The sequence below is a fragment of the Numida meleagris genome, chromosome 10, assembly GCF_002078875.1.
Source record: "Numida meleagris isolate 19003 breed g44 Domestic line chromosome 10, NumMel1.0, whole genome shotgun sequence".
NCBI lineage: Eukaryota > Metazoa > Chordata > Aves > Galliformes > Numididae > Numida > Numida meleagris.
Window position 1 is genome coordinate 15,273,497 of NC_034418.1, and position 19,896 is coordinate 15,293,392.

Here is a 19,896-nt window from a genome sequence, read left to right on the forward strand (position 1 = left end):
TTCTCTTCTGTTTCCTTCTCTTCTGTTTCCTTCTCTTCTGTTTCCTTCTCTTCTGTTTCCTTCTCTTCTGTTTCCTTCTCTTCTGTTTTTCTTCTTTAGAAGCTAACGGTTGTTTTTCTAATTGAAGTTAATTCTAAGAGTTGAGATGAGGTTTTGGTTAATTGCAGGCCTAGGAAGCTGATGTCCTGAGATGTCTAATCTCTCTCTCCATCACACTTGTTCCTCATTCGATTGTTCTTCGTCCACATCTTGCATTCCTACTGGGATTTTTAACATATGGAATTTGTACCTGTTTATCTTTCACACAGAAAAGTTAGTTAACATTTTGCTAGAGGCTGACAGCAAGGACGACAACAAAAATAATCTCCAATCAACAACTTCTATGACGAGTCGAACAGGAAGCAACACCCATGCTGTGCATTTACTGACTAGCCCTCAAATTAGAGACGCAGCCATTTCCCATCAAGCAGCGATCGATTTTGCTTAGAGGCAGTGGCTGCGTGCGAGCGGGAATCCTCCCGTGTGTCCCTGCCTGTGGTGCGGGTCTCTCTTCCGTTGTTTGCTTATGGGCAGCGCTGACCTTCAGATAATTTCTCCCCTCTTGACGTTGAACTCTTAGGATGGCCACGTTTCATGATAGAACATCCCAAAGATGTCAAGCTAGACCCAAATCATATCGCTGGTGCGTCAGGCCCGAACTTTTGCAGGAAGTGGGTTGTTTCTCAGAACAGATGGGTGGGATGTGGGACGTGGTCAGACCTGCAGGCCTGACTCTGCTCGTTCTGCGGGGCCTGCCCTCCTTTAGTGGGCAAGAGTTGCTCTTCACGAGCTTTGCTTTGGGTTTCTATTTGTTTATTTAATCTATCTTTGCTGTAGTGCTCCTACCTCTGGGTACTTTGTACTTTTTAAAACCGAGGCAAACACACCTTGTTAACTACAGTAGATAAAGCAACTGTGTAAATACACAGTGGCCACACTTTTGAGGCCCTTTATTGGAACAGCCACATTTACGAATGATGCCTGTGTTCCACAGCAACCAGCGGGGGATGTCCACCTGCAGATCTGCTTGTGGGCTGCCCTCTGCCTCTCTGATTCTACTTTCTGGCAATGGGTGGAGGAGGGCAGGCTTCTGCCCTCACCTTTTAGTTTAGTTTTTTGTTTTTTTTTTTTTTTTTTAATTGATTCTCTATTTCCATAGTGCTGAGTCTGGGACAGACTGATGTTGCCAGGTCTTTGTACACCTGAATTGAGTGGTGGGAAGCGCCCATCCTTGTGGGGTACACCACTGAATCCAGCAGCTGAGGCGTGCATGGAGCTGATCAGATTGGGTTTCTTGCTGGTCCTCACCAGTTCTGCTTTTCAGACTAGTCTTCTTGGTGGAGAAGTGGAGCTCTTAAGAAGCTGGAGTCCTGGGAGTGAGTCCTGGAGGCTCTGCTGCAAGGATTTGCATCAGTGCAAGAAGCTCTTTCTGATGTGTCCTTTTACTTGAACTAAAATCAGTGTTTATGACTGGGTAATTTTCCTAAGTAACTCACCAGGGTGTGACAGCAATGTTCCTGTGAACTTCCCTGATGTGGTATACTGAAGCCCTGCCTCCATCTCAGCCAGCCAGCCACTGGTCTAAGTGCAAGAGATCAAGGTGGCTGACCCAAGTCCCGTCAGGAGGTACTCAGCAGTTTTTCGGCAGTGTGCAAGACAGAGATCACCTTTACTGCCCACTGGCTCCTGGGAGCAGCAGTGGGCTGTGCCATGTGTGAAAGCTCCTGTGGGGCAGCGGAGACGTCCTGATGTCTGAGTGCTGTGTGGCAGCTGGCCTTGCATGGTGCCATTGGGTTGCTGCCAGCTGCCTTTTCATCTCCTCCTCAAAGAATGTATAAGTTGACCACAGTCACACACATGATAATGTCTTGGTTACCCATGTTTGCAAGAGCTGCAAATTTTTTGTTGTTGTTTCTTGTCTAAACACTAACAGATGTAACCAGTGGACTCCACGAAGGATCAGCATGAGTAAGGGAGCATTTGCGTTTAAAGCTCATCTAAATATATCAGTGCAAATAAACATTTAAACAAGAGACAGTCCGTAAACAGTATTGGGAGAGTGCTCTGCCCTTTAATGTGTCTGCTTTCCTATTTTCCCTGTTTTGTTCTCTGACAGAAGCCAAATGTACAAAAGGAGGATTGCACCGGTGGTTTGTGCAGCTGGTGGATATGGCTGCATCTCTCACAGGTTATTTTTCATTTCCCTTTGGCCAACCCTTTGAGGAAAGCCTTTTCTGTCAGCTTCATTTTGGTTTAATGTTCAGTAGAGTTTAATAGAGTTCAGATAGGGAGGAGAAAAAGAGAGGGCAGCAGTTTTACGTAGTTGTATAACTTTTGGTGTAGTTACTGGATGCTGTTTGGTTACATGCATGTAATGTGTAGGGACATTTATATACTTTAAGGAACATGGGACATACAGAATGGGCTGGCAAGTGGGACAGCTTGCCACAGACATGTGCTCTTCTGGATCCTGCCATGTGTCAGACAGCACTGCACATCTGGGTTTTTGGGAAAAAAGTTTAGGAAAAGCTCAGTGGCAGAAATCACAGCATCTAGGACACCTTTAGGCTGAGCATCCTTTTAGCCTTTCTCCTGGCTTGCTGTGTAAGAACAGAGAGGACTGGTTTGTGCCTTAGTTTCCCAGGCAGAGATGATACCATAGCTCATCAGAGGGAAGGTCTGTGTTGACCAGAAGTGAGGCAGACCTTTTCTGTTCGTTACGAATTTATAGACTCTCCATCCTTCCAGTGAGGGGAAATTAGGTTTGCTCTGATTGTTTCAAGTGGTTGGCAGGATTTGCACCTCGTTGCAAATCATAAAATAAATTCACTTGTGGTCATGTTGCTCTTTTTTACTTAAATGCTCTTCTGCTGCCATTTAACCAATAAATTCCAGTAACAGCTGACATATTTGAGATAGAGGAGGAAAAAACCCTTAACATTTAGGGCTCCAACAGAGACTTTTCATTTTGAGTGTGTCATCTTGATGCAATTGGAGATCGTCCAGGCTAGCATTAACCCTTCGGGTTGTAGGGAAGGTTGGGCAATTATTGCATCCACTTTCTCACATTTTCAGTATAAAATATCCTTTCCTATGTTTTTGCCTATGGAACAGACAAGAAAAAGAGCTCTGGACAGTGGCATCATTCTTTGCTCTCTTTGTTGTGTATTGTCCTCCTGCAATGTGGGGAGCAGAAGAAGAGGAGCAGCGGGAGGGGACTGTCTCATCGTAGGTGACAGTAGCTCTGAGAGCATCAGCAGTTTTCAATCGCTTCCCTCAAAGAAGTCGTCAGTCTCCATCCTGAGTCCAGTGAGCAACTGGAGCCCTCTGCAAACATACCAGCTCCGTCCTGCACAGAGGTATGCAAACAGGAGGGACCGAGTGCCCAGATGAATCAAATGCCAGCCGTGCGCTGCTTCCTGCGCTCCTTCCCCTCTTCCAGGATCCGGGGCTGCCTGTGTTTACCCGCACTGTACTTACACAGTGAAAAAGCTCTGGGCTTCGGTTTCCACTTCAAAGGCAGCGTTGGCTGCCGCGTTGGAGATGGAGCCTGATAATTTTGGTTACGAGCGGCTGGTATGTTCCTGAGGCTGAAATTACTGCTGATGGAGGAGCTGCACGGATGGCCTCGCGGGGTGATGTCATCTGCACAGACGGGGAGAAACCTGAGCTGTGGCCGGACCACCTCTAAGCGGTCCCGTGCCAGGCGTTCCGAGCTCCTGCACCGATGTTCTTTGAAAAGGTGCCAGCTTCTGCCAAGTGGGATGGCGGTTTGTGTGCTGCGTCGGCTACTCGCTGAAATGGGGAAGAAATGTGGGATGTGGTGCCATAAGGAGAAAAAGGAAGAAATGCGTACGCTGCCTTATCATCGCATTCCATTCCAAAGCCAGCAGATTGCCTGTGCTGTTTGAGGGAGGCCATTTGGAGCGACCGGCTGGGCCGTGTGGCCGTGTCTTTGGAGTTATGGTGAGGCAGCACCGGAAGAAACCCACAGCTTGGGTTTTGGTTTGGGTGCTGTACGCAGTGGCTTGAGCAATAGTGCAGCTACTTAGAGGATCTCTTGAAGTGTAACTGTGCTTGCTCATGCAGCGGTTAGAGTACAGGAAGTTTGTGTCGGTGTTGTTTTTTTGTTGCTGTTTTTTTAAAGGGTTTTGGTAAAGCAATGGGTCATAGGAAATGACGCCACTGCTAGCTAATCCCCAGATTTGTCCTCTGCTTTCTTCTAAACTGCAGCGTTTACTCTAAAAGTTTTTGCACGACTGCAAGTCAAAGTGTAAATGTGTGTCTCACATTTCAGAATCAAAGCCACCCTGTCTGATTTTGAACAGAATCTTTGAGAAAAGCAGTCTGGATTTTTAATTACACTTTCCAGTCATGTAAATTGCAGAGATAATTGTATACATCACTGTCTGACCTAGTTCTGCTGTCATGCCTTTCATCTGCGGATCTCAAAGTGCCTCACAAAGAAAATTCCTTTGTATTTGAAGATGAGGAACCTGGGGCGTAGAGCAGCAAAGTGAACATCCAGCCCAACAGGGAGCGCACCTCGAGGGGAAGCAAGTCCCAGCACACGGGGGGCCCTTGCTCCTTGCACAAGCACCCACAGCTGGGGATCTCTCACCCACCCGCATGCTACCTGCGTTGTCGCTGCATGCCTACATTTTTCTAGATTTGCCTTGCTTTTCTTCTTCTAACTGAAGCAGCGTTGTATGTCATTTCCTTCTAAGTTTCCAGAAAATAGTTTGTAGTTCTGGAGATTGCTGCTTTATGTAAACTGCAGATTTTCTGTAAGGTTTTCTGTGTCCTTCCCGACTTTCTCTAGAGTTGGCATAGTTAGGGGAGCAAAGACAGTCAAGTTGCATTGAATTTTCTGCAGCGGTGGCTGACACCTTTTTTTTCAGAAAAGGGCTGGTGGAACAGTGGCTTCGCCGCCCTACAGCTGTGTGACGTAGGTAGATAATCCCACATATGGTTAGGCAAGGCTTTGCTCGTCTAACAGGAGAGTAGTTTTCAGCTGCAATGCAATTTTGCAGCATCTAAGCTGATCTTTTTCTGAAATTGAAATCAGAAGGGGGCTTTCTGATAGGGATCAGTGCCATTTGTGCATTGCTCTGAAATGTGTCTGTTTTAGTCCCGATGTAAGATGTTTGTTTATCTGTTTCCAGAAGCAAATCTTCTGTTTATCTACAGAACTGCAGTATCAACAACAACGTCTCCCACTGCAGTGCATCCCATCCCTTACTCCCTGGGGACTGAGGGTGAGGTCAGAGGTGCTTTAACACTCCCAACCCAATTTATTTTTGCCTTTGTTCCCACTTTGCTCGTCACTGACAGCTCATGCCAAGTGCAGTTGTGCGGACAGTAGTTATTACCAAGCTCTTTCCTACAAAGGCAGAGCTGCGTTGGCTTTGTATTTGCTGTTTTCCGTGCCTTTAGCACAAAGAAATTAAGTGGGATAGACAAAGAGATTTTGAGGCTGGATGACGTTGCTTCCCTTGTGTTCGCTGACAGCCAGCTGTCACCTCGCAAAGCCTCGGTGCTGCGTTGCAACAGGCGTGCTCGGCTCGGGAGCAGGGTGGTGCTCCATCCCGTGCAATTTGTTTTTCCCTTATGCCTGCAGCTCTGTGTGTAATAGGGAAATGTCCTTCATGCTCTTGTGTGTGCTTGGGTGATTTTAGCCCAGGAGCTTGGGGTTGGCCGCTGGGCTGGGGGAGCCAGTAGGTTGACTGCTGCTTTCTGAGTCAGACCTGTAGCATAACCTTGTACTGCGCTGCGTGGGAATGGTGCTGTGCCAAGTTAATTGGGAAGTTTTAGAAAGCAAACTGAACTCAGCTGTTGCAAGCTGCTTTGTGATCAAGCATCTTCTGGGTGAAATGATTTTACTTGGACAGACTCTTCAAGTTCAAGGCTGTGCTCTTTCCACTGTTTCAAGCAAAATAAAGGCAAAGTGAATGTCTCTGTGTGACAGCAAATGGGTTTGGGTTGTCTATTTTTATTCATTGCGTTTGACGTACTTGGTTTCCTTCAGCCAAGAATGAAGGGAAAACTGAAGAGAGAAGGCAAGTTCTGTGTCTGAGATGTCTCAACGTGAGCTAAGCTGGGGCTGTGGGCCTGGAAGGAGGTGGTGGAACATGGAAACCATCAAGAGCCTCAAAGGTCAGAGCAACCTGTTAGCAGGAGCGGTTGCTGGAAGCTGGGCAGAGCTGCCAGAAAGGCAGTACCGTGCTGTCCAGCTTTGCTGACCAGCTCCTCTCTGTTACCATGCAATTAAAGAGCTACTATTTTGTGGGTTTGGTGGTTCACAAGGCCTGTCCCTCCCCACCCCGGCCAGGAAACAGCTTGCTGCATGCAAGGTCGGCCCTTATCTCTGCCACTCGCACGGCCGGCAGAGATCGAGCAGCATTTAACACACAACCTGTGACAGGGCCCTTGCTCTGAGCAGATTTTCTTGGCTTTCCCAGGGAATAAGCAGCAGAAAGTCCGGTTGCTGATTCCTGTCAGCCTCTGGTGAAGCAATCAGGGAGTGCTTGCTGCAGGGCTCGCACTGCCCCGAACCTGGAAGGCCACACGAGGGAGGAAGCCGCTGGGTTGCCGGCGGTTTCTTAATCTTCGATGGGAAGGCAGACGGCGTCACGGCCGAGAAACGGCTCCTGGAGCTGGCATCACCCTGCTGATACCGCATAGTAAACACGGCCTGTGCCCGTGCTGCTGGCACATGGGGCCGATACTGCAGGAATGTGGTGGGGGAAACCTCATTTCTGCCCGGGGTTGGGACGTGCCCCTCAGGCAGGGGCTGGATGCAGCTGCCCCACATCCGTTGCTGGAGCTGCGTCAGAGCACCCACCTGATAGGCTTCGTCTGATACGAGGTGCTTAAAGGACAGAGATCTGCACTACCTTCAGGAGAGCCGTGTAGGGGAATTACAGACTTGCTCTCTTTAAAAAATAAAATTTTGCAAAAGAGTGGTATTTCATGTTCTTTATTTAGGCTTACGTCTTTGCTGGTTGGAGCGTCCAAAAGAAAATATGTCTGATGTCAAAGCTAGCTGTCCAACACTGAAATCCTGCTACCTCCTCTCATGGTTTTTGTTGAACGCAGCACAGAAAATTGAGGGAGAGGACAAATGAGAAGTGGTAAATCAGAACGGCAAGGGCAAAATGCTGCTTCTAGAGGTGATGGGTGTCAGTTGTAAAATCATTTTCCTCCTCATGCTAAAAAAGAGAAAAAAAGGTAAGAATTCAGGAAAAAAAAAGCTTTCATTTAACAAAATTAAAGCTACTGGTTTAAGTGTTAGTTTTAAATGGGAAGCAAAGCATGAAACCACAGGCCATTTGTGTGTGTGCAGCGTTGCAAAAGACACAAAGGAGACTGCCAAGCACAGCAAACTCAGGCTTAAGGAGTGAGCATTCAGAAAGACTGTCCAAAACAGTACAGTGAAATCTGACAAGCATGCTGTGTTTCTTTTCCTATTCTTTTTAAGCATATAGAGAGTGGCTCTTAATCTCCCCTGTTGTGTATTTAAGGTCACCGTCTCAGGCTCCCAGCCCTGTGTGCAGGCATGTCCTGGTTTGAAGCAGCATCACTTACTGGAGCGTGTTCGGAGCCGAGACCCTGCTGGAGTGTTGCTGAAGTTCTCCTTGCTGGTTTGAAGCATTTGTTCATCTGCACAAATTAAGTTCTGCAGTCACTTGTCTTCTGACATAGTAGACATCACGCTTCAAAGGCTTTCTTGAGTGCCAGATAAAATACTGGCATCCTTTTATTTCTAAGAGGACCTAAAATGAAAGAGTGTTAGAGGTTCTGAGCTGGGAGGAGAAAGTTTTGTTCACCTTGGACTACCACTGAAATGAGAAATCTCATTTGCATTTTGAGAATAATTTGTAACAAAGTTTAGTGGAGCTGGAAAGGCGACTCGGTTTTCTGTTTTGCAGTACTGAAATAATTAGCTGGTAATTGAAAAGGGAGCCTGATTGTGCAGACACATCAATTGTTTGTGGCATAATACAAACACACCGTTTTAACAGAAGAGGACTCACAGAATAAGCAGGGGCTGTGTTCAGTTCTGCTCCTGTACGTCATACAGTGACTTTTCAGTTTCTGCAAATACGGGTGAGGACCTTGTTGCAGCATTGGAGAGAGAGAGCACAAAGACCTGCTTTTATGTTTGCCAGATCAGTGATTTGAGTTTTTTGGTGTTCTTGCCCTGCTCAGGAATTTAAGGCTTGCGTTTGAACAGTGGCTGGAGAGAGCTGTCCTAGATTACCTTCCTCTGCAAGTTTCTGATGAATTCCTGCCAACGTCTAGGAAGGTGTAATTTCTGATCAGTCCCACCGGATTTCCAATTTCACTCGTCTGTTTGCTGGTGATGCATGTTGCTAGGAAAGAAAAACAGCAGGGAGATTTTTTAATTTGATTCTTTATTGGATTCTTTTGGTTTGCTTGATTGTTTGTTTTGATCTCTTACCATTTCTGTTAGGCGGTGCTGAACTCGTCTCTCAATATTGTTTCATATAAATGCAGTGAAAGAAGAAACCTGTCCCAACTGACAGGTTCAGCTGGCAAGGTTTTGTATGTTGTGAGCTGCAGAGCCTTAATGAGGGCAGCTGAGTGACCTCAGCTGTGGCTACCATTACCTTTAGGTCTCCAGTGCGTTGCACGGCACTAATTAATATTAAATAATAATAATAATCTGTAACATTTCATGGAGTTTTTCAGTTAGGATGAGAACACAAGCACAGAGGGAGGCTTGGGCCAGCAGGCTGTGTGCAGGCCTGGCCAGCTGAGCAGGTTGGGTCAGAAGGACAGCTTTCCCACCTGCCTGTCTGTTTTCTGGACGGCGATCTCGCTGGGCTTGGCTGCTGGGCGGCAGGGTGAAACACACGGACTGGGACGTCCTGCAAAACCAGGGCACTCGATGGCAAGGCTTAGTGGCAGGCTGACTGCGGGCTGTGCTTCCCCAGGCGTGGTGGGATTGCTCGTGGGAACTGGGGAAACGGGGCTCACTTCATGGTACTGAATTCTCAGGTGTTGTGTGTGGTTTAAATGGTATTCCTAGAGCACTTTGGGGCAGAAGATGCAGGATTCTGTGCTTCTTGTTTTCCATAATGCAGTTGCGTGTGGCTGTACTGGGTTTACTCCACTCATGTTTGCATCAATCAGAGGGATGTCTTTTAGCCTCTTGAGTTCTGTCTGCAGCCTGAGCTCACGCCTCCGATGCTTCACTTTGTGGAGGGCATTAGACCTGGAAACAGCTCAAGGCAAAAATGGTGACCTCATATAAAGCATATCGGCACCGTGGAGACGAGACATGGCCTGCTTCAGTCTGCGCTTCTCAAAGGTGTTCATGCTTGAGCTGCTGATCCCTGTGTCCCCAGATGGTCAGGGCATCATCATCCCCAGATGACGTCGGTGCATATTAATGAGCGTTGTAAACTGATTAAAACGGTTCATGAGACAACTAAGATCTTGAGGAGGCCCAACCTTGAATATAATGGCTTAGGAACTGCTGATAATGGGTGTGTGACTTGGATGGCAGCTGGAGTCACCTCTGAGAGCAGTTGTGTGATGCAGATTGTTACGGAGAAGTAAATTCCATACAGCTTCAATCACTGTGGGGCTGCTGCTTTTTTTTTTTCTTTTTTTATTTTTTTTCCCATAGACGTCATCAGATGTAAACTAGATATGAATACTCAAAACTGATGTCAGTGCTGTTAAGAGGTCCAACCATGTCAAGGGTAGCACTCATCCTGCAGCTAGTGATGAAATGTATGATTCTTCTTTTTTTGGTGTGCGTGGCTTAAACAGTTTCTGGCAGTAGCAGCAACATCTTCAGCTCTTCTCACCCATCACTGCAGAGGACTGACGTTGCTATTTATGCTTTTGTGTCCCAGAAGGCTGATGGACAGTTCTGGTAACATGCCTTGTCAATAGCTGTGTATGTGTTGTGGCTGTGCTTAGTGCTCAGGAGAGACAATGCAGTTGCCATTCTTCTTCATCCTGTTGTGATTTTTTTCCTGCTAGGAAGACAGAATGGATGCAGCACGCAGTCGAAGACCCTAGCTGGTAACACCTGCCAAGGAACATTGCAATTGTCTGCTCTCAGGTCTTCAGAACCTCATCCAGTGAGTTTGGCATTGACTGGGAGCTGACAGGCTGCTAGCTTTTTTTTCTGTTCAAGACAGTTTGAAGGAGCAGATGACAAGTTTACGGGCTGAATCTCAGTTCTGTACTTGTTTGACGAAGGTTGTTGCAACCACCAGTTGCTTGACTCAGAATGCGTCTGCGGGATCTGGGCTTCTAAACGAAGCGCGCCAATAATTTGCCTAATGACTTACTCAGGTTATTGAAGGGCAGAGTCAAGTCTCACTTCGTTGACATCAGTAAAGCCAAAGAAATAACTAATTTGGTGCTTCACAATGCAGTCTGTTGTTGAAAGTACATAGGCTGGTATTCATCCTGAAGACAGAACTCTATGTGCAATGCTATTTAATATTGTGTGCGTATCCAACTGTATATTTAGAGGCCTATAATACTTCTCGACTGACAACAATGCATTTAATCTAGCACTAGATTACTGCCAGGATTACATGGCAGGCCGTGTTTCAAGAAGTGCTGTTAGAATTCAGTGACATCTACAGTACGTGTGCTGCCACTGAGGCATGACCGCTGTGTCGCGGGCTCTTGCAGAGGTCACAGCAGCAGACTGGAACATTGTGTTTCCAGCTCCCTGTAAGAACCTCCGGAATGAAGGATATGCTGGAAAGCAGCTGAAAATATTGATGAAAATATTACTGCAAATAAAAGAATACAGGGCTTGGTGACTAGGTATTTCTCCTTTGTAACCGGGCATGTAGAGACAGCGTGCTCAGAAAGATGAGATAAAAATGAAAATGGGAGACAGGACAAGAATTTCAGAGGTGTGGCATGTCTGGCACTGGCGGTTGTGGCTGTGCTCGTAACGCTCTGATATGCATAAGATACGTTTATAGGCAGTTGCACCTTTGAAAATCTGATGCTCTCTTTCTCCATGCCCAATCCTTGCATCACGGGAGGGACTCCGAACGTACAGTAAAGCCTTTGATCTGCTTTGAGAGAGGTATTGGCAGACACTTTTTTAGGACTGGCTGCAGAGCTGTTAGGATGTGGGTCACAGCGAAATGCTGTACGGATACCCTGGAGGAGAGTCTGAACCTTTTGTTTTGCACAGAACAGAACCTGAGGTTAAGGGTCTGCCTTACGTCTGGATCAGGAAGGGATATTCCCCAGTTGTTCTCAGAATTTTTGAGCTGGGTTCAGTGGTCCAAGATCTTGCAAAATGTTGCAGTATTTGGAAATATTGTGCTGCACTGCTTATACTCCAAATGTTGAATTTGGTTTCTGTTTTATGTATTTGCAGTAAGAGTTGGTGATTTTTTTGCAAGGAAACGAGAAAAGGGTTAGTTTTGGAATTCAAAGATATGTATTTTTAAGATTAAGTATGTTTCAGAACCAGAAAGCAAAAAGCTCTTTCTCAACATGATCAAGGCTAGAGAAAAAGACAAAGTTTATTATGCAAGCTTTATGTTTTCCTTCTATTAAAGATACTTCCTAAAATGCCTCGATAACTTCTAGTTGGAGCTTGCCAGTCACTGGGGCCTTTTTCAAAGGGTAACACGGGTGCTCTACCTTATTTTCAGATGCTTTATATTTAACCTGTTTATCTCTGAGGAAACAATTGATAAACAATCTCTATGTTAAGCATTCTTCTGTAAATGTCACCGGGGAAAGTGTAGGTAGGAAAATGAAGCTAATGCATTCTCAGTGCTCTACCCTTCCTATGAATTCTGCCCTGTTGTTTTTTCTGATAAGCCTGATTTTTTTGCCATAGCTGGAAACATAACAGTGCTGTGACATTGCGTTAATGCCGTAGTAATGTGTAGCCAAAGCAATCAGAAGGAAGAAAGCTGATATCAACAGTAAGTTCACATGCACTTTTTGTTCAGGCATGTTTAGCTGGAATTGAGTTTGTCAAATGAAATGTTAAGAAAGTGAAAAGTGAGAAATAAGCCTGTGTGGGGTGCAGTGCAGGTGGCTGGCTGTCCCTTAGGGCCGGTCTGTCATGTCCTTGGTCCTTTGCTTAAGACAAAGCTGCTCTGGCCTGGAGAGGGCCCAACCTGTGGACTGTGGATCTGCAGAACGTTCCCTCTGTCACCGTTATGCTGTGTCTGCAGTGGCGATGACGTACAGCGATGCGGTGGCATTTGTGGATTTTAATTATAGAGGGGAGGGCAGGAATGGTTATCCTTCTTTCCATTCCTGCTGTGGGTAGAGCTGATGCAAGCAGAAGTGGTCAAAAACCTTCATGTGTGTTCAGGTACAGAGTTCAAACATACCTCTAATTTGGAAGCTTTTGTATTCTGCTGAACCCAAAATGCCATAGAGGAGAAACAAGTCATGTTTTCATCAAGGTTTGGAGCCCAAGCCATAACACTCAGTGGTAGCTGCAAGTCCACGGTGGTTTGGCTTCAGATTCACCAGTACATGCTAAAGCACTTTGGCACCGCTGGCTTTTTGAGAGCTTTCTGCTGGAAAATCTGCAGCTAGTTTAATTCTGGGCACACGGTTTGCTGAAAACCGTTCAGATTTTCTTGGTAGAAATTTCTTGGACTAATAATCGTAACTCTTTGGTTGTTGAGGTCAAAGCTCAGAAACGGTACACTTCACTTAGCCGCTCCTCCCTGGGTGGAAAACTCAATATACCAAGTTGTGGTTGCAGTATTTAAGGATTTATAAAAATGAGCTATTTCCTTTGGAGACAATAAATAAATTAATAAAGTAATCTTGACAGAGGGCAAGGAGATTGCTTCAGCATTGTGTACAGGAAAGCTGACTTGATGGCAGATTTGAACTTAGAAAACCAAAACGTGATTTCCGAGGGTGGGGGTGAGATCTGCAAGCCATTGTGCCAGCACGGCCTGGCCTAGCTTGTTGAAAAGATTGGAATTATTTTAAAGCAATTCTTTTATTTAATATGAAATGGGAAGGGAGAGTGTCAGGGGAGAAAATTAACCTATTGTAGTACGCCAGCCTGTTTTGTTGGGAGGGCATTTCTTTCATGGATCACCTAACACACTGAAGTGGTATTGTATAAGCCGACTCCGTGTTGATGTATAGGGTGCCACATAATGTTTCCCTTTTAAGTGGTAGCACCGTGGTCTGAGGATATAAGTAAGGCCAGGGAGAGGAAATCAAGAAAACTGTGTGACTTTTCCTGCAGCCTTAATACCCTTGTGTTGCATCTCACCTTCAGATGTGCAGCAGCAGCTGCTGGCTGGGCACGGAGCTATTTCTTTCAAATGTGCGTCACCCAGAGAAGCAGTGGGGGAAGCCCTGCTGGTGTCCTGAAGCAGCAGCATGGAGCGTGTGATCCTCGTTGCCCGTGTGTGAACCATTTCTCAGGGAGTGCAGAGGAAATGAGTGAGTGCATTTAGTTGAGGGCTGAAACATTTAGTTCAAAGAGAAAATCATGCTGGAGGACTGAGGCAGCTTAGTCTTCCAAAAAACAGCGTAAGAGAGAAGATGATGGATTAGTTTCTAGTAAACAAGGCTTCTCTGGAAACATGTCTCATTGGAGCCGTGGTCATCACCGTCCCTGGGGGAGACTATTGCGATTCCATGGAATTCTCCTCTGGCCTTCTGAGAGCTGCCTGGATGAGAGGGTTTGCCAGTTTCACAGAAGATGATGGCAGCGTTGCTCTGTGTTTTTCCTGTCCATGTGTATCTGTTGAGATGACGATAGCAGGTGCTCACGCTTCATTTTAGGCACTCTTACCTAATTGTCTTAAGAAATAATGTGCTAGGCTAGTTAAGTGTTGCATCGAAACAGAACAATTGCCAGTTGAGTATGCAGTTTCATACTGCTGCATCCTTCATGAGCACAATGTCCTTACGATTTTAGTTAAATATTTGGTTCATTTATTTATTTTGAAACAAGAGAGAAAGTATCACTTTAAATTCTTCAGAGTATCCTTCTTCATAGTCAAGGAGCTTATGGAGGTAATTTAGGTTCTTGCCGGTGCACTGCGTCCTCTCCATTACGTGTTTACCGGTCAACTGACACTTTTCTCAAATATTTGCTCTGCTGTTTCACTGCAGTTGCCCTCTCCTTCTCCATTCCCTCACCATCTTTTTTCCATGGAGGTATCGCGCATATTTCAGTCACCTTGTATTTAAATAGCAGCACTCCCTCCCAGTGCAAACAGGCAGTCGTTAAAACAATGAGGAAGACCAACAGTGGAGGAGGCTATGGGTGAGGCCAGGAGTGTGCAAGCACAGTTTTGCAAGAGGCTTCTTTCTGAAGAAAAGAAACTTTCCGTTAGTGCCAGGGTGTCAGTCCGTAGTGCTGGGAGAGACAAAATGAAGGGGAAATGACTGCTGCAGAGAGCTGGGCATCACTAAAACTGATGGAGAGTTGTCCGAATTATTGCTAAAGGTGAGACAGAAAGCAAAACACTGGGCCTAGCAAGTTTTCCTGACTCTGTCTGGAGCAGAAGGGAGGAAGGAGCAAGTGGAAGAGAAGGGGATTTCAGGCAGTCCTTGCTTGTCCTCAGTAGGTCCCCGCTTCTTTCCCTTGAACAGCAGGGAGCTTAGTGAGACTACAACAGAGTACCTGTGGCTTTTTTGAGGGATCCAGTATGTGTCAATTGTCTTCTGTAATCCAGAGCAGACAGCTGTACTCATACTTTGCTCGGAACTCTAGACCTGCTCATCCTTTCCCTGAATAGGGAATCCCCCGTTGAGAATTAAGACGCGCAGTTGGATTACTGCACTCCCTGTCCTATACTCAACCATCAGGTTGAGGCTGGATGTGGCATCCTGGGAGCTATGGGGCTAGAAGTGCATCAAAAATAAAGGAAAAAAAACCATACATTGAAACTGATGCCATGTTTAATGGTTTCATGGCTCTACAGATAAAAAGTGTGGATGTGTGAAGGAGTGTTGGAGAACGCTTGTTTAAGCAAAAAATGACAAGTTAGTATATGGCACGTTTACGCTTTGTTTAATTGCAGCTGTCTAATTTGTAAATAAAATTTAGTGAGAAAGGAGCTGGGATGTGCATGACGAAAGCAGGATTGCACTCACTGTGTCCAGTCCTACACTTCTAATGGGATGTGTGATCTTGGGTAACTTACCTTCTCTGCCATTTCAGTGTTTTGTACTTGGAGCACCTTCCAGGTTAGTCTTTGTACTGACAGACAGTGGAGACGAATGCCTCGCTTCCCTTGCAGCTGCCCTAGGCCTTTTGAGTTTTCAGCTAAAATTTTCCATGGGAGGTGCAGATCCTTGTGCAGCGGATGTGACCTTACTGGTAACAGATGTGGTTTCCTTCTTCCCCTTCTGCTGACCTACTAGAGGTAATGAGCAGCAGGCCCTTGGAGATCTGCAAACCAAAAGTAAAACCCACTGTGCGTGCAAGCACAGTATGCAACGAAAACATGCTGTAGTGCTATTACCTACACCAGTGATTTCTGATTGTTGAAACCAGTCCTGAAAAGCTCAGCTGAGCAGAGGTTTTCCTTTTGTAGTACAGATCAATATGGTTACTTAACAGACTATTTCCCAGGTGCCAACTTTGCATTTGAAGTCAGCTGATAGTCTTTCATTTCCAGCTCTCAGGGCTGTCCCTGGTTAAAACAGTCATCAAAGGGTGGCATTTTGTTTTAGCGTGGATCATGCCTACTTTGGTCCTTTCTCCTCTCTCTGGTTTATCAGCATTTATTGCATTTCATAGCATGTGACAAGGCTGATAGATTGAAAGAGGATTGAAAACAGAGAGCAGCCTCGACCTGCAAACAGTTTGTGGATGCAGTTTTGTTTTCTGTCACATCATAGTTGCTATGGTGACTTAGCAAAGATCTGCTTAGCAATCACTAGATGCTTCGTATTCTGGGCAAAAGTCAGGGTTTTGCCTGTATTTTCCAGTATTCTTCTAACAGTTGTTCTGCAGAAGAATGCGTGCATATAGACCTATGCCATAAGTCTGTAGAACTCCCATTGCTTATTACTGCTGCTGTGGAAAGGTATGTACCTGCTGTGCTGTGCCCCTTCCTTCCTGAAGTAATTTCAAGGAAGGCAGAAAAACAACCTATCCATCTTGTCAAAATCATTGAGTATTTCTTCCACAGGAGGGCAAAGCAGCCGTAAGTGACTTACAGAAGGGAACACGAACCCTGATAGAGAAGGGTCCTTCTCACGAATCAGTTGTGTAATTTTGGAGGAGGAAGATGCATTCGGGGCTGATTCACGTGGCTAGATTCAGGAAGTCTGAGCTCTGTTCCCACACCTCCCCAAATTCTCATGTTACCTAGGGCATGATCAAGAACATGATGCAGCTGCAATCTTAACCGACATTTTCTTCTAGGTTGGTAGGTGGGGGATAATAATTGTTCTTTCAGTTTTTGTAGGTAGGGGATAATAATTAATCTTCCCAATTTTTCTAGGTTCACTGGGAGGCTAAGATTTGGACTTATTAGTGCTTCACTCTCCTTTGATGGTGGATACTATGCAATTACAGAGTACTTCAGAAATAGGTCTGTGCAATATAGGAGTACATTCCTGGGTGATGAGCAATCTGTTTTTGTCACTGTGCCCTCTCAGAGCCTTCTGATCTGCAAAATGCTCTGCCCCCAGCACTGAAATCAGCAAAGGCTGCAGCAGATGCTCGCAGAGCAGAGGTGCTCCACCTGGTGCCTATGGAAATGGTGCTGTACCAATAGGCTGCATCAGCAAGCTCTGTCCCCTTCCTGTCCTGGTCCTGTGCAGCTCACAGCAGTCCTCATCCCTGTTAGCAGGGATTGGAAGCAGGAGACGGAGCTTTTTGGATTGCAGCACCATTTCTGCTAAGCATCCGGCATTGCTGCGACTCCCAGCTGTGTTCCCTTTGACGTGCTGGGCTTGTCACAAAGACAAACCATTGATCGTTTGTGGACTCTCAGATACGGCCTTCTTGATGATGGGCATCTTCAGAAAGTCTTCAAGATACAGGTCTTGTTTTACTCCCAGAAATTCAAATAGTTCTGTTGGTAAAATAACTGAACACGTCGAAGTGCTTCTTCAGCTGGTTTTGACAGTAGAAGAGAAGAATCTTCTCATTAAAAAAAATACCATATTCATTTCAAGCAGTATAATTAATACTTTTTTCCTGCTTATTTGACTCTCCTGTCATGGTACATACCCCATAATATGACCTTATTTTCCCTTCTTAATGATGAACTTCTATTCTGTACTTTAAACATATTTCAGATCTGAATTAATTTGTAGTTCTCTCTGCCATTGCCTCATGCATGGATTTCTCGGATTTTGGTACTTGTATGTCTTAGCGTGGAGAGCGGTTCTTTCTCACCAACCCTTGGATGAATGGTTTTGTCTTGTCCATTTCCTGTAGTTCCACTGAACTGATCAGCCCACTGCATATCATTTTTTTTCCTGAACAGCCTGGGATAATCTGCTTCTTCCTGGCAGCAGTTACATTTTTATCAGTTTTGTAAGGTTAATTAATGTAACAGCCTTTGAACCCAGTCCTCTTCAATATGTAGAGGAAAGAAGCTGCAAAAAGCTAGCTGCAAAGCCTGATCTGGTTGAATTTCTCTTGAAGCTCTGAGTTAGATTCCCAGCTTGTATAAATCAGTGAGATTTTCCTCCAGTGTGTTCCTACTCGCCAAGCACAGAACAAGTGACGTCTCTTCTTATTGTGGAACACGTGAGACCTCCAACTCACCGGTAGGACCAGGAGGCCAATGGTGATGATGAGCAGGCCAAGGGCTGGGAAGGGTTTAGAAATGGGATTGTTGCTCCAAGGGAGCTCAGAAATTCCTTAATGCAGCTCTGGGGCAGAGCTGGGTGTCTCACTGCTGTTAGTCTGTCTGGTCTTTCTGTCTGTTTTCTTATCACATGAATATCCATGAGATTAACATTGACTTTAAGCTCTTTCATGTCATTATGACAAGTGCACACGGCAGTAAATTCGTCCACATCAAGAGGGAAATAAAATTGCCTGGCGCTGCATATTATGGTGTAGTACTGCTAATTGCTTAACTTGATAAATGCCTTCTGATATGTTATGTAGTTAATGAACAAAGATGTTAATTGCTCTTATCAGAAACAGCTAAATTTGCAGGGGCGTTCTCTGGAGCCGTGGATGTTTCCTAGGAGAGATTTATTTCAAATCGTGCATTGTTTTCAGCAGGTTCAGAGTCCAGGCTGAATAGTCTCCACCCCCATCAAAGTTTCAAGAGCAATCGATTCTTCCTGCAGATTATTCAGCAAGACTAAGTCTTAGCTGGGTATGGCAGACTTATTCCTAGTACAGCATGCTCATGTTCCCAGTGTACAGTGCATGCCTGTTGAGAGCAGCCAAGGGAGAACTAAGCACCTGAGAGTGGAGGAACAAGGGTCTGGAACAACCCTATCTCCTCCCATCAGCTGGAGGATTTAATTGGGAAAATCATTCTTTATTGTTGTTGTGTTGGTGGAAGTTGTCAGTCCAAATACACTTAATGCAAATAGCCATCTATATTTGTAGATTTCCTATTTTCTAGATGCTCTTTTTGGAAAATATGTAGCTGAAGGTTTAGTACATGATTATATGAGTAAGTGCCTACAAACATCATATTAACAATGGACGTCATGTTTATTCTTTCCCTCTTAGAATTTCCCATGGAAACAAGTGGGCAGATTTTTGCATTATTGAGCAGTCTGCTGCTGCTGACTTTTCCCAGAAATGCTAAGAGAAAACTAGCCTTACACGTGAGCCTGAATGTTCTTCCAATTTTGGGAGCACTGATTCCCCCAAGATTTGATTTATAGTGGGTTTTGGTGTGTGGCTATTCTGGAACCAAGTTGTTTCAAAGCTGTACGATTAATAAATCTTTGCAGAACTGAAAAAAAAAAAGCAAAGTTCTCACTGAGTTTAAAACATACCTGATTTCCCCATGGAAAAAGTTGCATATTTCGTTAGGAGGCTAAAGGCTAATGCGAGGGGAAAAATGAGTCCTTGACTTTGGGTTTTTGTTTGTCGTAATAAATTTCTTTCTCATTTATGAGTTTCTTACTGTTCTTCAGAACTTGTTCTACAGCAAGTAGTTACCCAGAAGTTAGAGCTGTAACTGTAAATCTGGAAACTGACACATGCAGATTCTCCGGGCAGAGTTTTCTAAGACAGGATTAATTTTGTAGAGTGAAGGAGAAGACTGCATTATCTTGCTTCCTTTGACAGATTTCAGCCTTTGCCAAGAAACATAAATCCCCTCTTCAAAAATGACAGCTATAAAAATAAGAATTATTATTTTCTTAAAAAAACCCCACCATTTTCAGCTGAACTTGATTTATTGCTCCTTAAAGATGCTGTGGTTTTGGAATGTGAAGTGTCTTACACTGCTCATCAAGGGTACAACCTTCTGGTCCCTGCCCCACGTCGTGCTGCTCCCCACGTTATGTTAACGTACACGTTTCTCTTTCACGTCACAAATCAGACTGACCCAGCTAAAAAGTATTCTGGCAAATGTCTGAAATGTATTTTCAAGTGTCTGAATCCACGTTTCTGGTCTTCCATGTTGTGGCTTGGGCTGCCTGTGGAGCGAGCTGCGGGTGGGCATGCAGCTCCTGGGTTCATGCGAGTGAGAACTGCTGGCAAACGGGAAGGCTCAGGACCTGTGCTGCTTCTTTGTCAGCTGCAATGATTCAGTGATTGACATGCACATACCTGAGTGTCAAAATACCCCGTGTTTTAAGATGAACCAATGACTCAGGCTGCGGTTTTACCTCAGGCCATTTCCTGATAAATGGCTGAACTGTGCTTGGTCTTGTGAAAGCACAGGGAAC

The 19,896-nt window shown here is 45.2% G+C and overlaps 1 protein-coding gene across 2 annotated transcripts in view; it reads left to right on the plus strand.

Annotated features, from left to right (window-relative positions):
* The window catches only part of CMIP (c-Maf inducing protein), a 125,642-nt gene that overhangs the window by 44,288 nt on the left and 61,458 nt on the right, over positions 1-19,896 (plus strand). The window contains exon 1 of one of the 2 annotated variants that reach the window (XM_021408346.1): positions 14,389-14,509. The exons of the other annotated variant lie outside the window; for it this stretch is intronic. The gene's annotated coding sequence lies outside the window, so the exon portion shown is untranslated. Of the gene's footprint in view, positions 1-14,388; positions 14,510-19,896 lie in introns of those variants that run through there. 2 annotated transcript variants of the gene reach the window in all.